The following is a 16,491-nucleotide window of genomic DNA, read 5'->3' as shown; positions in this document are numbered from 1 at the left end:
CATTGGAACGTGCAGGAACTTAAACTTTACCATATTTACGTATTTATAAGTTTCATTTACTAGATATATAAGAGTTACTTAAAGACACATAAAGATTTATCAAGCAGGTGATTATAGTATCTAAAAGAAATCAAATGTATTAAATTTAGAAATGCAATTTAAAATGTCTGAAAGTATCTAAATTATTGGGTTTGTAAAGGATACTAATAATTCTTCAAAGGTTCTTAAATGTGGCTATTAATATCTGCTAAGTTTCCCTTGCCTTCTGTAACATGTCTAGTAAGAAGCTGCTATGACCAAGATCAAAGAGGTTGCTGCCTGTGTTCTCCTCTAGAATTCTGATGGTTTCCTGTCTTGCATTTAGGTCTTTCATCCATTTTGAATTTACTTTTGTAAATTCATACATTTTGTATGATGTAAGAAAGTAGTCCAGTTTCGCTCTTCTGAATGTCACCATCCAGTTTTCCCAACACCATTTGTTAAAGAGACTATCTTTTCTCCATTGGATATTCTTTTTCCTGCTTTGTCAAAGATTACTTGACCATATAGTTGTGAATCCATTTCAGGGTTCTCTATTCTGTTCCATTGATCTATGTGTCTGTTTTTGTGCCAGTACCACACTGTCTCGATGACTACATCTCTGTAATAAAGCTTAAACTCCAGAATCATGATGTGTCCGGTTTTGTTTTTCTGTGTCAGGACTGCTTGGTTATTTGGCATCTTTTCTGGTTCCATACAAATTTTAGGATTGTTTGTTGACAAGGGCAACAAAAGCAAACATGAACTACTGGGACTTCATCAGGGTAAAAAGCTTCTTCACAGCAAAGGAAACAACAAACAAAACTAAAAGGCAGCCTATGGAATGGGACAGGATAATTGCAAATGACATTGGCAAAAGGTTAGTGTCCAAAATCTATAAAGAACTTATCAAACTCAACACCCAGGAAACAAACAAAAAATGGGCAAAGACATGAAAAGACATTTTTCCAAAAAAAAACATTCAGATGGCTAAAAGACACATGAAAAGATGCTCAACATACTCATCATTGGGGAAATACAAATCAAAACCTTGGTAAGATACCACTTCACACATGTCAGAATGGCCAAAATTAACAACACAGGAAACATAGGTGTTAGCAAGGATGTGAATGAAGGGGAACCCTCCTGCACTGCTGCTGGGAATGCAAACTGGTGGAGACATTCTGGAGAAAAGTATGGAGGTTTCTCAAAAAAACTAAAACCAGGGGCACCTGGGTAGCTCAGTTGGCTAAGCTTCCAACTTTGACTCAGGTCATCATCTCACAGTTCATGAGTTCTGAGTGCTGACAGCTCAGAGCTTGGAGCCTACTTTGGATTCTGTGTCTCCCTCTCTCTCTCCCCCTCCCCTGCTTGTTCTCTCTCCCTCTCTCCCTCTCTCTCTCTCTCTCTCTCTCATATAAATAAACACTTAAAATTCTTTTTAAAAAAACAAAACTAAAAACAGAACTACCCTACCCTATGGTCCAGCAATTGCACTATTAGCTATTTACCAAAAGGATACAAAATCCAAGAACACAGATTCAAGAGGGCACATGTACCCCAATGTTTATAGCAGCATTATCAAGAACTACAGAGAGAATCCAAATGTCCATCTACTGATGAACGGATAAATAATATGTGGGGTGTGTGTGTGTGTGTGTGTGTGTACACACATGCTATGGAATATTACTCACCCATCAAAAAGAATGCAATCTTGCCATTTGCAATGATATGGATGGAGCTAGAATGTATTATGCTAAGCAAAATATGATTTCACTCATACATGGAATTTAAGGAACAAAACAGATGAGCTCATGCGAAGGGGGAATAAAGAGAAGAGAGGGAAACAAACTGCAAGAGACTCTTAAAAATAGAGAAAACTGAGGGTTGATGGAGGGAAGTGGGTGGGAGATGGGCTAGATGGGTGATGGGTATTAAGGAGGGCACTTGTAATGAGCACTGGGTGTTGTATGTATATGATGAATCACTAAACTCTACTTCCAAAACTAATATTACACTGTATGTTAACTAAAATTTAAATTAAAAAAATAAAATCTGCTAGACTTAAAAAAAGTATAACCTACACTAAAAAGATTGATTAATATCTTAACCTGTAACTTTAACAACTTGAATATTAAACTATAAAACCAAAATAAAGATCTGAAAAGCCTTTTCTCAACATAAAAATTAACCCCAAAGGCACTGAACATTTTATATTTAAAAAATGACATAGACATACTATCAAACTGCCAACACCTAAGTGTCCATCAACGAATGAATAGATAAAGAAGATTGTATAATATGTACCAAATGAATTACTTAGCCATTTACAACAACATGGATGGTCCTTGAGAGCATTAGGCTAAGTGAAATAAGTCTGGGGAAGACAAATACTGTATGATTTCACTCACAGGCAGAAACTTAAAAAGCTTAACTTACAGAAACAGAGAACACAGTAGTAGTGGCCACGGGCTGTGGCATGGTTTGAAATGGGGAAATGTTGGTCAAAAGGTATAAACTTCCAATTATGAGATGAGTAAGTTCTGAGAATGCAATGTAAAACATGGTAATTATAGTTAACAATCATGTACTGTATACTTCAAAGTTGCTACAAAGTAAATCTTAAATATTCTCACTATAAAAAAGATTACAAATATGTGAGGTAATGGATGTGTTAAGTAATCTTATTGTGGCAATCATTTTGAAATGTATACAGGAATCAAATTATCATATTGATTACCTCAAACTTTCATAATGTTATGTGTCAATTATATCTATAAAATTGGGATGGAAAACTAAACCAGAAAAAAAACAGTATCAGAAGAGCAAATGAAATTACACAGGAGTTATGTTGAGCACATTCTCTTGTAGAAAAAAATCTGATACTTACTAAAATATTTTAAATCTGAATAGTATGATCCATTTAGGGGCTTATCTGAATTTCTCACCTTTTCTCCAGTGAACCTGGCATATTAATTTCCTGTCACTGCTATAATAAACTACCACAAAGCAGCTTTTAAAAATATAAATTTATTTTCTTCCAGTTCTGGAAATCAGAAGTCCAAAATCACCTTCCTCAGGCTAAAGTCAAGGTGTGGTTCCTTCTGAGCTTCTAGAGGAGGATCATTTTTCTCGCTTTTTGAGCTCTGAGCTTTCAGTGTTGACTGTACTACTTGGTTCTTGACACCTTCCTTGCATGAGTCCAACCTTTTGTTTCTATGGTCATATCTCCTACCACCACACCTCTTAATTCCCTTGTATATGGACCCCAGCATTCCTTGCCTTTAGACCAATTTCTTCCAACTTCGAAGTCAGCAATAGAGTATAGAGTCCCTCTCATGGTTATAATTTCTCCTGCTGAAGTCTTATCTGTCTGACCTAAACTGGGAGATTCACCACTTTTAAGGACTCATGTGATGGGACTGGGTTCACCCAGTTAATCCAGGATAATCTCCTGGTCTCAAAATCCTTAACTTAATCACATCTATAAAATCCCTTTTGGCATAACATATATAAATTCCAGGATTAGAGTATGGACATCTCTGAGGGTTATTATTCAGCCTATCATATATGGTAATTTTGCAATTTTCAAAGTAAAAGAAAAATAAGTAATTGAAGTATAAAAGTTATAATTTTCCACGTGGTGAAAATTCTAAACACAAATGATTATACAAAATCAAGTTTCTTTTCAAGTAGCTTTAGACCCATTGAGTTGCATTATTTTTCTTGTTCTTGTCTAGGAACTACTCTGATACTAATCAATTACTTCCTAGCACTAGTCATTTGGCAGCGAAGAGCTTAAGCATGAGTGACCTACTCGACTACTCCTCGAACAATTGATGTGTCCTACTAGTTAAAGATGAAATATCTCAAGATAAGGCTTACAAAGCACAGTACTTGGCTAACAGATATCTAGTAAATTCAGACTTCTAGTGCAGATGGACAGGTCTGAGACTTTAAATCAGCTAAGAGACCTCCAGGAAGGTATAGCAAAAGAGAATTCTCTTTGTAGCTCATTCATTGCATTAAAGCTGCAAAAGTTCTAAATCTATCAAAAAGAGGCAACAGTTCAGGCATCCATTAGGAATGAATAACTACTATACGTTTCTCAGTAGTCATGCAGGACAGAAACTCTTTGAGTGTAAGATAATTATCTACACACTAGATTAAACTATGTCTCTCTATTTAGATAACTATACTTTAGTTAAGCCTAAAGATAGTAAAATAGTCTACAAGAGAAGTGTTGGCCTTAGTCCTGCACACAAGCAATGCAAAGGAGTACAAGGCAAGTTATAATGTGGCATAGCCAGCAGGACTTGATGTGGAAAGAAACCCTCCATGTGGCCTGTGATTGCTCATGCACAAGAAGGAATAAGTCTACCTTAGGGTGTGTTCATTCATAATTGATCAAAAATAAGCAAAAAAACACATGAAACTTATAGAAAGAGAAAATATATCTGCAAAGCATGATCCTCAGCATATGGGCAATCCAAATATCTCTCAAATGAAAAACAACCGCTGAAAGGCACTTTCTTAAGAATCCTGAGTTATCTTCTCAGAATCTCTTAAGAATCAATGGACTATCGAAGAAGAAGTGATTCACTGATTTACACTTGTAGCTAATATTCTTTATATCCACTAGTCTTGAACCACACTGATCAATACATGGTCTTAACATAATTACTTCTTCCAAGACACCTTCATGTCCATATCTCCCTAGAAAAAAAGTATTGTGGACCAAGGTACGCCAATGTAATCAAACAAGTTAATTAACTTCTTTGGAAAAGTAACAGTGGTATGTGGAAATTTAAAGATGGATAAGGAATGGCTATTCCCATATCCTCTTACCAGGATGTAATAAAAGCAATTTCCAAACCTGATTCTTCTACACAGATAATTACTTAAAAAAAATTAAAAACATGAAAAAAAATTAAAAAAATTTAAAAAAGGCAGGCTCAGCTGGTTAAGCGTCTGACTCTTGGTTTTGGCTCAGGTCATAATCTCAAGGTTTGTGAGTTCGAGCACCACGTTCCCACACTGGACTCTGCACTAACAGTGTAGAGCCTTCTTGGGTTTCTCTCTGTCTCTCTCTGTCTCTCTGTCTCTCTGTCTCTCTCTCTCTCGCTCACACACACACACACACACAACTTAAAATTTTTTTGAAATTAAAAAGAAGGCATATTAGTATAAGGGTGAGGTATTTCTCTAAAATATTTTGGGGAATCAGATATCTGTAATGGCCCTAATAACCCGAGTGAGAGTCCATTTTTAATGTTCCTTACATTATTTATCAGTATAGGAGTGGGTATCTTGCCACTAGTAAGAGAAGCATTGTAGTGATGGCCTCCAGAATGACTAGATTTCTAGCTGGCCACTAACTGGAATGTGAATTCCAGATGAAGGAAGCATTCCAGACTAAGGAATAATTTAAACACACACAAAAATAATATCACACTGTCAAAGCTGAAGTGTCTTTAAGTACATTTCAGCAAACATAATAGGAAACTTAACATTTCCTCCTTCCCTATGTCATTCCAAACTCTCTGTACAAACCTACAGCCATCCCTGCCCTCTCTGTTCTTAGGATTAGCTATAGTGAAGTGAATAATATATTAACAGATTTGCTTTCTACTTAGTAGTTATGCGATTTGGGGTGAAGAATTTAACGTCCCTTACTTTCCTCATCCTTAAAGTGGAAAGAAAATGTCTATCACAAAGAGCTACTGTGAAAATCAGAGAAGATAAATGAAAAAAAGCCAAGATACAGGGAGGCACACAGAGTACGTGTCAGGAAGGCTTTGTTCCTGGAGGCTCCCCTCTGCTGGCCATTGTTACCATGAAGCCTAGAACCTTATAGAGCATGACCCAACGCTTCTGGGACAAGCTCTTCCTAAAACTCTCACATCAAGTCATCCTGGAGTTGCTTCTTGAACCTCTCATCTGTGACATTGTGAGAACTTGCAATGAGACCTACTCAGCTTGTAAAAAGCCACCTCCTAGACCTCTGCACACTGTTATACGTGAGTTACAGAGTGGGACTATTCCTGCTAACTCCAGCTACAGGTGGTCAGAGTATCACTGTCACTGCCCTCGTCTGTCCTCTGGTCCACTAGTCTCCTAATCCCACAGGCCTTGCCTACTACAGCCTGCTTAGGTCTCTTCATCCCCACGGATCAGAAGCCATCATCCAAGCTTAACTACCACCCCTCCAACCCCGCCATCTCCCCTCACTCTTTCCCACTTCTGACAACAGTGGAAGCTGTTTGCCCTAGACCAGTGTTTTTAGTCAAGGGACCCTGAGCCCTAGTGTCACTGTTCTGAGCATCTAATTGGACTCACCAATTACAACTTTCTAAGTCACATATGTTCTTAGCAGCAGCTTTCCATATCCAGGGTGTAAGCCAAACCTTTCAAAGGCAATGAGTGCAAAGACTATGCAAATGGTTCCTCAGGACCAGTAGACCTCACTTTTCTGTAAAATGAGAAATAATCTCCTGTCCCACTCTAATAAACTATTTTCCTTAACAAAGAAATCACCCTTAGATGTCTTCAATTTTTCCTATCCCCTCTGCCAGATGCCCTGGAGCCCTTAGGTATGTCCCTCCCTGAAGGCTGGCCATGATATCCAAACACTGTGAGAAGGATGTAGCCAGTTGGAGGTAGTATAAGAACTCCTGGTCCCATCCAAGATGCCTTGTCAGACCACGAGCAAGCCTAACTCCATTTCTCAAAACGTAAGGAATTAAAAAATGGGGGGGAAAGGGAAATACAAATCAAAACCACACTGAGATCCCACCTCATGCCAGTCAGAGTGACTAAAATGAACAAATCAAGAGACTCTAGATGCTGGCGAGGATGTGGAGAAATGGGCACTCTCCTACTATTGGTGGGAATGTAAACTGGTGCAGCCCCTCTGAAAAACAGTGTGGAGGTTCCTCAGGAAACTAACAATAGAACTCCCCTATGACCCAGCAATAGCACTGCCAGGAATTTCCCCAAGGGATACAAGAGTGCTGATGCATAGGAGCACATGTACCCCAATGTTCATAGCAGCACTCTCAACAATAGCCAAAACATGGAAAGAGCCTACGTGTCCATCAATGGACGAACAGATCAATAAGATGTGGCTTATCTGTACAATGGAATACTACATGGCAATGAGAAAGAATGAAATCTGGCCATGTGTAGCAACATGGATGGACCTTGAGGGTGTTGTGCTGAGCAAAATAAGTGAGGCAGAGAAGGACAGCTACCATATGTTTGCACGTATAGGTGGGTTAGGAAGAACTTAACAGAGGACCATTAAGAAGTAAAATAGTTGGGGGGCGCCTGGGTGGCTTAGTCGGTTAAGCGTCCGACTTTCGCTTAGGTCATGATCTCACGGTTCGTGGGTTTGGGCCCCGCGTGGGGCTCTGTGCTGACTGCCAGCTCAGAGCCTGGAGCCTGTTTCAGTCTGTGACTCCCTCTCTCTCTGACCCTCCCCTGCTCGCGCTGTCTCTCTCTCTCTCCTAGAGATAAATAAAACATTAAAAAAAAAATTTTTTAAAAAAGGGAAGTAAAATAGTTGGGTAAAATAGTTGGGGAGATGGAGGGAAGCAAACCATGAGAGACTCTTGAATGCCAAGAACAAACTGAGGGCTGACAGGGGTGAGAGAGAGGGGAAGGGGAGTGCTGGACATGGAGGAGGGCACTTGTGGGGATGAGCACTGGGTGTTATATGGAAACCAACTTGACAATAAATTATTTTTAAAAATGGGGGGGAAATGTTATGTTTAATTGATAAAAACAATGAGACACAATGTCCCAAATAAATATCTGACCTGGCCTATTCAATCTATTTTTAATGTCCCTGGAACTTAATTCAAGCACCTGAACTAGAATTGAATCCCTGGCCTCTCCTCTGGCTACAGTTATCCATTCAAGACCTAGTGATAGTTCTGTAATTGTTCACTAGTTATTATATCATTAAGTATGACTTATTTAGACAACCTAGGAAAAGGTTTTGATTTTTTCAAAACTGACAGTTTAAAACCTTTAATAATACTTTAACCTATTGGTTTAATCTTTATTTTTTAATTTTTTTAAGGTTTATTTATTTTTGAGAAAGAGAGAGAGAGGAGGAGGGGCAGAGAGAGAGGGAGACACAGAATCAGAAGAAGGCCCCAGGCTCTGAGTTGTTAGCACAGAGCCTGATGCAGGTCCCAGACCCACAAACCATGAGATGGTGACCTGAGCCAAGGTCCACCCAACTAACTGAGTGACCCATGTGCTTCCAAAATTTTTTACTTTAAAGTCAACTTAAAATAGTTACAAAACATACATGAAAAGCAAACTGAATTAATGGTACATGGATTTCATATATGAATAAATTGTCTTTTTTGATGTGCAAATATGTTTTAATCTATGACATATCAAATCAGGCTCTGATTGTATTCAGATTCTTCTTATCTCATTGTTTATGAAAAAGGAAAGAGACTCAGATCTTTATTTAACATATTTTATCTCTTTTCATTGGATCTTAACTGCACTATTTTTGTGACAAACCTTGTATGGTGAAATAAGCTCCAAATGATCAAGGTATGGAATTTCTCCAACAATCTGAACAAAAGGTGCCTAAATTTTTTTTTACCAAAATAAGTTAGACAAGTTTCCTGCTCATTAAAACTATATATTTCTTTTTTTAACATGACAATGTACTAGTCTACAGAGCTTTGCATTATCAATACCATTTATTAGGCACATTCATACTTTTCATCCATTTGAGAACACATATGTGCCCAAAAAAAGTGACTCCTGACAATTAGGAAGAGTGGAAATCAGAATTGTTTGCAATTACACCTAAATACAAGCAACAAATTCAACAAACTTCACATCAGTCAGTGCCTTATGTTAAAAGTCAATGAACCAGGGTAGGATACATATTTTTTCCCCTTCAAAACTCCTACATGATCGCATATTTAAAAATCTAATCTTCATATATGCCAACATTGCTAAGCTGCTCTAATAACTGTCTGGCTTTAGCCAAATAAAACCTTTGTGCAAATTTGTAAGAAACTTATATACGGGAAACTATAAATTTTGACAGGCAAAATTGTGTCTCAATAATATGTGGCATTTTTACACCAATTCTTACCTTTATGACTGTCTAAAATACATGATATTCCATAATGGCTACGGGGTAATATAATCAAAGTTTTGTTTATTTAATTATCTCTTTTCTGTGTGAGACTAGACAGAATAAGACACAGCATAATGTGGGTTTCTCTGCTGCCAAGTAACTTCAAGTGGTGCTGTCATTACTGGTTTTTAATGGTAGAAAAATATTTGGTTGACAGTATCAGAGAAATTCCTGGGGGAAATTTCACATATTCTAGTAGATGGAAAAATTTTTGAATATATGTGAGCAAAATAATCACTTTCTCTGTATTTAATTTCTATCAATACCGAAAAATTGATGCATGTTTTTTCTTGTTTTGTGTTCTACCATAGTTCAACATTAAGGAAAGTTTTAAGAAACTGAAATTTCATTTTTAAAACCTCCCTAGAATAATGCTGAGGAAATTAAAAGGTAAGCACAATCTTTAAAATCACTCCTTTCGCAGGGCTGGGGGTAGGGGACACCTAGGTGGCTCAGCCCGTTAAAGTGTCCAACTCTTGGTTTCAGCTCAGGTCATGAACTCACTGAGCCCCACACCATGGAGCCTCTTTGAGATTCTCTCTTCCCTTCTCTCTGCCCCTCCCCTGCACCCTCTCTCTGTCTCTCTCTCATAATAAATAAATAAACTTAAAAAAAAAAACACTCCTTCCTTTCACTTTTATTTCCAAATTTGGACTTAGATCTTTAAAGATGAATCAAGGTGACTATAAGAGATCAGAGCTCAAAAATATTAGTTATGCCTAACACAGAAAAACAAAGCAAACAAATATAAAAATAAAAAAAAGTACTCTCATGTTATGATCAATTTCCATGAACTTCATCTGATCCCACCTCTAATCTAATCTGGGTCCAGCCCTGCTATCTTGATCATACCAGTTTCTTCGTAGGTAGCTTGAGAACTTGCTCAATGTTTCCAGTCTAACTCACATACACACGTTTCATATAATTATCTCTTCTACTCTTTAAAAGATGGATGGATACTTACTGATTGTGGTTGTCTAAAGGTTTTATAATAAGGCATGGACTTCCATGAGAGTTAAGTGGTAGTTAGTGAAAAGATCTTAAAAAGACTTGTGATTGGCTCAGCGAAACTGCTAACTCTGTTTTTTTTCCCAGTAAAACTGCCTCTCATTCCAATATAACACTTCTACATGTGTACAAACAACTGTGTTATATGAGCTATTCATGAGATGTAACAACTTAGAAAATGATCCCTGGGTGCTAGTGTAATAGCAAACTGCAATGTCCCAGAGTCATTTCCAAGTCCCTTCCTCCTCCTATCAAGGGTAGATATGCAAAGGAACTTTCAATTTCAGTCTTGAGGACCAGAACTGAGAATCATTATGTTGCCAAATACTGTACCCTTACCTATTTTATTTCCCTTTTTTATCAAATGAAATATCATTGGAATTACACTTGCAACTGAAAAGGAATTAAATGAATTTCTTGTCAGAAATAATAAAAAGCAATGAAGATGTGCTGTACTTTTATCAGCGTGTGTTTTTTGCATTTAGCAATAATCAAATTACTCCTTGAGGAATTCTGAGAGATGGAAATTTCAGAAGTAGTTTCAAAATGCAGCTACTCTAAGATCTGCCCTATTAAAAGGACAGAGGAAAAATGTTATCAAAGCCTTACATTTATACTTTTTAACACTATAATTTTATTTACATGTTAACATAAGAATAAAATAATAAAGCACCTATTTCTTTTGCTAACAAGATGCTAGTCTGTAAGGCTTTAGAATATTAATAATATTATTTATTACACACCTATTTGCCAGGCAGTATATTTATTTCTTCATACATATTATCATTAATCTTCAAAGTAATCTTAGATAAATCATAACCATACATTCAGAGGCTTATAAATTTTTTTGTATTGTCCAGTAAGGTCTCTAAAAGTCATTCATGCTTAAACTGGTGAAGACCTATATACAATCACCTCACTCCCTCCTAAGTAATATTAATTACTAAATAAAGGTTTAAATCCCCCTTCATAGCTGTGATAGGAGTTTGCGGATATGGACCAACACAGTTATCAAGTATGGGGCAAATTTTCAATTACTTATAATTTTCCAGCCCCATACCTACCCCCGACTACCACTCCCACATACACGCACAGTACAGATTTCATAAAAAATTCTCCCAACAAATAAGAGCCCTGGGCCAGATCACTTCCCTGGGGAATTCTACCAGACATTTAAAACAGAATTAATATCTCAAGCTGTTCCAAAAAAAAGAAATTGAAGGAAAACTTCCGGACTCATTTTACAAAGCCAGCATCACTTTGATTCCAAAGCCAGACAGAGACCCAGCAAAAAAAGAATTACAGGCCAATATCCTTGATGAATACAGATGCAAATATCCTCAACAAGATACTTGCAAATCGAATCCAACAGCACATAAAAAGAATTATCCACCAGATCAAGTGGGATTCATTCCTGGGTTACAGGGCTGGTTCAATATTCGCAAATCAATCAATGTGATACATCACATTAACAAAAGAAAAGCTAAAAACCATATGATCCTGTCCATAGATGCAGAAAAAGCATTTGACAAGATACAGCATCCCTTCTTAATAAAGACCCTGGAGAAAGTCAGGATAGAAGGAAGTTACTTAAACATCATAAAAGCCATCTATGAGAAGTTTTCAAATTTATCTCAATCCTATACCTAAAGGCCCACCTTACTTCATATAATTGTCAAAATAGCCAATCATCCAGTTCCTAGAATATCCTAAGATATCTTTTGTAATATAAAATATTATAGAATATTCCCCTTGTGGGGTACTTGGCTGGTTCAATCAGAAGAGTATATAACATTTGATCTCCAGGATGTGAATCTGACCCCCACACTGGGCTAGAGATTACTTAAATAAAATTTAAATTTTATTTAAATTTAAATATATATATATATTCTTGTGAAAACTGTTAAATAGCATACACCTATAAGAAAAGGTTTTCACTTCTGCACATTGATAGAAAACATAAAGAAGAGTTTCTCTTTGAATTATGAGCTATGTAATGAGGCCTCACTTTTTGCAGCCTACAATACAACACAGAAAACAATACTTCCAGCATCTGAAGGCTATATATGGAAAAGTAGGCTTTTAAAAATGTTACAAAACACACTTGTAAACTTAGAGAATAAACTGATCTGTATACATATAAATATTACATATATATATACAGGACACAAGTATTACATATATACCAAAATATAATCCTATTATACTACTAAACTTGGAAAGAAATTATAATTTTAAATGTACAGTATTAAAATTACATTAAGAATCACTCAATGAAAGGACAACCTCTATGCTTCATCACTAAATTGGAAATCATACAATACATACAATAATGACAAATATAAAATCTGAATAAAAAGTATACACCTAAGACCCAAACACCATCATTAGCTTAAAAGGATTTTGATGTTCCACGTATGTTGCACTGGTCAAGCAGTTAATTATTTCCAGCTTACTCTGTGTAGAAGTAGAAGAGCTAAAACACAATAAAGGTAAAAATGACACTGTTAAGAGAACAACTTACAATTAAGAAAGTGAAACAACTACAAGTATAGCAAGTCTGCTCTCAAATCAAGGCATTAGCCTTGGTTATTCCTTCAGTGAGCTATCTTCTATAAAATCTCTCTTTAGTTTCTCTCATTAGATAAATGTCTGTATATAAACTAAAACTATATGCCAAGAGTCTTATTGACGTTATTACTCCATTTTAGTAAATTCAAAAAGGAAATACAAGTCATCTTTCTAATAAGATAATAACCAAAATAAATGGACACACAGTCATATTAATTAGATCTCATATCCCTAAATTAATACTGCTTGTTTAAGAAAAGTGAAGGGGGGGAGTGTATGTGTGGACTGATAAACAGAGAGATAATACACTATGAAACCAAGCTACTTCTTCCTTTGGATACTGTTCTTTGCCTCAAAACAATTCCTTCTTAGTCTATAGAGTCAAGGTTCCTTTGATAGTAGAAAGTAACAGTGTTTCAAAAAGAAGTCAATTACTGGTGTTTTTTTTTTTTTAACCTTCCAGAAAACAATAATCATGTACACTAACAGAATGCATGTCTTTATATACAACCAGCCTTCAAGGTTACAGGCTTGCAAAGTAATGAAATAAGCAAAATAGAAGTAAAACCTTAGGTTTCTTCCAAAAGAAGAAATGACATCTTATATATTTAAACACTGTTACATACAAAAGAGCAAGAGGAGATTTTTGACCTAAACTAAAAGATAAAAGAAATAATTCCTTAGCTATACAATTCAGCACATACTTGAAGTACATTCATCTTAAAATGCTAAATTACCATCAAAATTTTCAAGGGCAATCAAATGTTTGCCACCTTCCAAAAGTACATAATCAAAGAAAAACTATACTCTAAACTCTCAATAATAACAATAATAACTTAAAGAGGAGTTTCTCAGGGACAGGATCTCTCTTATTCAGCCCTATAAGCCTCAGATGCACACCCCACAAGAAACACCCATGAATGTTGCTTAAATAAATTGAATTGTCAGCTAATACTTCCAAAGATTTAAACTACCTTGATCTCTGTTAGTATTAGTACTTACAGAACTATCAAACAAATCGTATAAAAACCCTTCTCAAAAAGTTAATGAAACCATGAATGTGGAGGGCCCAAAAAACTCCAGAGAACCTTCTGTTATAAGCTCCCCATGGCTCCAATCTACATTATAAATTCTAAATGACTTTGAACTCTCAGCTCTCTCCTAAAGCATTCATTTACTCCCTCTTTCTTTTTTCCTCTTACTATCCTTCCTCATGGTTGATATCTTCAGAAAGTACTTAAGAGAATCTGAAACAAGGGACAAAGGACCTCCTCTCGTTTCCTTAACTCAGCACTGACCCTGTCTGCCATTTCTACTGTCACAAAGCAAAGAGATCTCTGCTATCCTGTGATGGATATTCAGGCCACTTCAATCACATTTCTGCCTCAGGTGATAATGTACCTCAAGACAGATGATGGAAGACAGATAGATGGAAATTTTCCAGTAGAGACCCACCATCCACTAAATATTTATTTACAGCATTNGAGAGGAGAGGAGAGGAGAGGAGAGGAGAGGAGAGGAAAGGAAAGAAAGTACAAGGGAGATCTTTACCTTGTCTATCCCAAGCCATTAAGCTTCTCAAACTCTTCTTTTAGAAGAGAACTACAAGAGTAAATACAAAAGGAAGGGATTCCCCTTATAAATCAGCCACCAAGGCTGATGATTTTTCCCTTTCTGGTACTTTTCCAGGTCTCTCCCCAGAGTGTTGGCTCAGGTCTCAAGTAGCTCATGACTGAACTCCAGTTCTTCTCCATAACATTTTTGGCATTCTAAAACATCTTCCACACAGCAAAACCATCTTTCAGATGTCCTTGGTTTGAGATCTCTATGTGGAAGATTACCGAGGCTTCTACTAATTTGAGTTCATTTTCATTTCAAGGCCTTTACATTGTTGTATTTTCCCCAAATACCCTAGTCCCTATCCTGGGGCCTGTGGGCCTGCTGCATTCCTTAGGTACACGTAGCCTCTCTCCCTTTGCACTCATATCATTCCCTCCATATAACATCCCTCATGGTAGCTACTGAGACAAATGGAATTCGCTCTCCATTGAAAGTCCCAATCCTAAACCTCTTGAACCATACATGTTTCTATAAACTCCATTGAAGAGGGTAGGGTGGAAGTTCTAAAGCTGGTCAAAAATAGTTTGGCTATTATTAATCTAACTCAATGTGAATATTCCCTATAACTCTATCACTTGCTTTAGAATTCAGGTACATTGAAATTCTATACAATTGCATTAGCCTTTTTGAGAAGTTTTATTTTACACGGTTTTTATGCTTATCCTGTAATGCTTTAGTTAACTGGTTTGCACCCTAATGGAGATTGTTGCAGACTACAACTTCCTCTAAGGGAAGGTTTCAATGCCTAGGAGAGTACTCCTGTTCACCTGCAACAAATATCCCATAATACTGATGAGAGGACACATAACAGGACATGAACCAGAATTAGAATTTGTCATTTACATGGAAGTTGAAAACGACTGAGAGTTATATGTTACAGAAAGTGTCACTACATTCAATAACCCAAAATTCTTGACACTCATTGTTGCCTTAGTGTCCCTCCAGAACTTTTACAAACTTCCTAGATTACTGATTTTCCCCCCGGGCTTTTCCTAATATCCTTGCGCTAGAGGCCACAATTAACAACACACAGGATTAGCAATCTCTACACCAAATACTTTGAAGAAAGCATTCAATGATTATTCAAGTGACCTTTATAAGGCAAGTATTAGCCAGTCCTCCAGGGTGGAAATTTAGCACCTTTAGAGACTATGTTCCCACCCCCTAAACCCTGCCTGTTTATACTAAGACTGGCGCCATGGCCCCCTCTCCTTCACACTCTTATCACCCTTTTCCATGCAACATCACTCTGGATGGCTACAGAAACCTGAAATTCAGAACTGCAATATAAACAGTTGTGGTCAGGGTGGGTCTCTTCCCTGGGTGGCCTGGCCCAGGATAATGGCCCCTTTTCCAACCTGCCTTTTGTGACTGCTGTCCAGAGTCCCACAGCCTCAAACTTAAGGGTACAGCCAGCCTCGGAGTGCTCCTAGGAGCACCCCCACCAATTCAATGTCTGTGCCTCCACTTCAATGCCCTACTAGCAGTGCCTCAGGGATGCAAATCAAAAAGGCTGCAACTTTTCAGATTTTATCGCTGAAAATTTTGCTGTCATATTCAAAGGTAGGACTTAAAAAAAAAAAACCACAGGGAGGTGAGTAGTTGTGATCTGGTCAGTTGTTTTCACAGCTGGCCGAGTCAATCAGTCCCTCTTAAAAGCTTATTTGACAGGTGAGAAATTCCTCATCTCTAGATCATTCCAGGAACTCCTCAGCATCAGTCCGAGCTGGGAGAGGGGCCTGAAGAGGAAGGGAGTGGTGCTGAAACCGTGTTGAGCGTGTCCCGGGGGAAAACTCTGGTACGGGAAGGAGGATTCTGGCGCCAGGAACGTGCCGGTCCAGGGTCCAGAGGGAAGCGAGGGGGGAGCAGGGAAGTCTTAAGAGGAGGGAGAGGCGCTGAGACAAATGGGCAAGCAACATACCTGGAAATGTCCCGAGAGCACTGGAAATGGGTGAGGAGGATGCAGACTGCAGAGAAACCGGGAAGGCAAGAAGATAGGGCAAAGGGAGAACCGGACAACAGGGAACGCAGCGGTTCGGCTGCCGGCGTCCAGCCTTGGCCGGTGCCAGACCCTTCCAGAGCGCCGGCGAGGCTGG

At 37.6% G+C, this 16,491-nt stretch overlaps 1 protein-coding gene across 1 annotated transcript in view; it reads right to left on the bottom strand.

The window, feature by feature from the left end:
• Positions 1–16,491, bottom strand: part of PRKD1 (protein kinase D1) — a 319,505-nt gene that overhangs the window by 302,776 nt on the left and 238 nt on the right. The window lies entirely within an intron of this gene.

The sequence above is a fragment of the Crocuta crocuta genome, unplaced genomic scaffold, assembly GCF_008692635.1.
Source record: "Crocuta crocuta isolate KB4526 unplaced genomic scaffold, BGI_CrCroc_1.0 scaffold116, whole genome shotgun sequence".
Lineage (NCBI taxonomy): Eukaryota > Metazoa > Chordata > Mammalia > Carnivora > Hyaenidae > Crocuta > Crocuta crocuta.
The sequence above is the reverse complement of the archived record's forward strand: the minus strand, read 5'-3'. Positions and strand labels throughout refer to the sequence as shown.